The sequence below is a fragment of the Morone saxatilis genome, unplaced genomic scaffold, assembly GCF_004916995.1.
Source record: "Morone saxatilis isolate NCDOM2014 unplaced genomic scaffold, NCSU_SB_2.0 Contig16, whole genome shotgun sequence".
Taxonomy (NCBI): domain Eukaryota; kingdom Metazoa; phylum Chordata; class Actinopteri; family Moronidae; genus Morone; species Morone saxatilis.
This window is the reverse complement of record NW_023339718.1, coordinates 2,516,473-2,517,108: the sequence shown is the minus strand read 5'-3', so window position 1 is coordinate 2,517,108 and position 636 is coordinate 2,516,473.

Sequence of the window (636 nt, the reverse complement as noted above, 5' to 3'; positions counted from 1 at the left end):
ATTTCTCTCTGATAATAATTGCGACTACCTGTTTGATGTTAACTGTGCTGCTTGTGCTCCGCTCTGAGGAAAACAAAACAAAATCACCCTTATTGCGCTTAACTTGGTGTTTAGCATGGTGTCTGTACCGCCAGGAGGTCTGCTCCTACACCAGGGGTGGATTATTGAGCGGGCCCTCTAGGCTAAAGCACAGGGGCCCCAAGTGACTGTTACTTACATTTGTCCTTGGAAAGTCAAAAAGCTCATTCAAAAGTAGGATTTTTGTTTGTTTGTTTTGAATCAGGATCTTCAGTATTTGAATCAAGTCGTTCCTGAAAAATATGGATTGCCAAAATTAGTAGATTAAAGCAGTAGGTAACTTTTTAATATTTTTTTGTTTCACTATATCCAGACAGTAGTACGAGTCGATAATCTGTGAAAAAATCAGGTTCCTCTTTTATTCTGATCTGATTTTTTTCACAGATCAGAATATAGTGAAAATTAACACAAATATGACAGAAAGTTTTATAAAAATTACCAACTGCAGCCCTAAATCGTGTCATTTATCATGTCATATCACCGGTGTGTAAAGGCCTTTAGAGTTTTTATCTTGGATGACACTAAGATACATTAACTTGGGTGCCCGGTTACCTTAGT